General features: G+C 30.8%; 1 pseudogene; it reads right to left on the bottom strand.

Moving 5' to 3' along the window:
* Positions 1 to 48: 48 nt before the first annotated feature.
* LOC111391206 overlaps positions 49 to 841 on the bottom strand; it is a 7,430-nt pseudogene continuing 6,637 nt past the window's right edge.

Below are 841 nucleotides of genomic sequence, written 5' to 3'. Positions count from 1 at the left end.
GAGAAAATGAATTATTAATGTTTTCATATGCAATAAATTTAGGGTTACCTGTGATTATTTTCTGTTACAAATGATAGCACAAAACATGGAGAAAATATAGAGACTCAACGGTATAGAAGATATTGAATTGGATTCTCGACCATAGTTAAAAAGCCTTGACTCAACTGGTTTATAGGGAGTTGGCAAATGGGTCTATAGATCGATTTGGTTTGGTTTGGTTTGATTTGACTTGGTTGAGTTGTAAGATGAATCGATCAAAATTCAACTAATTTGAGCAAGTTTTTAGTAATTTTTTGAAGAATTGACACGAAGTGATGGAAAATGGGTATATAGATCGGTTTGATAGTTTCGTTGACTTATAAAATGAATCGGAAAAAATTCGACTAATTTGAGCAAGTTTTTAGTAAATTTTTGGGGAATTAGGGCAGATGGAAGGTCAATGTGCATTTTGGACAAAGACGTGTAACCAAAAATGACCAAAAAAGAGAATATTAAATTGATATTTAATGCGAAAAGGCCTTAGACCAAAACGGAAAATTAAAATTGATATCTGATTTTGTCAATTAAGGCAATAGAAACTCTTGGAATATCAATAACGCAGGAGAAAATTTTTAGTACAAAGATTCTGAGTAGTTCATACTTCGAGAGTACTAGAAATTTTTCAATTTTATGCACGACTTTTTGAGTTGCAGATTGCAACTAATTTACGAGAACACATTGCTTTTTTGAAGCGTAATTTACATTGATCCGTTAGATATGGATTTTGTATTTGTTACGTTTTTCAGTTCAGTCTATTTTTTTCTTGTACTGATGTATAGATTTTTATTCAACATTAGTATGT

Source organism: Olea europaea, unplaced genomic scaffold, assembly GCF_002742605.1.
Source record: "Olea europaea var. sylvestris unplaced genomic scaffold, O_europaea_v1 scaffold7619, whole genome shotgun sequence".
Taxonomy (NCBI): domain Eukaryota; kingdom Viridiplantae; phylum Streptophyta; class Magnoliopsida; order Lamiales; family Oleaceae; genus Olea; species Olea europaea.
The sequence above is the reverse complement of the archived record's forward strand: the minus strand, read 5'-3'. Positions and strand labels throughout refer to the sequence as shown.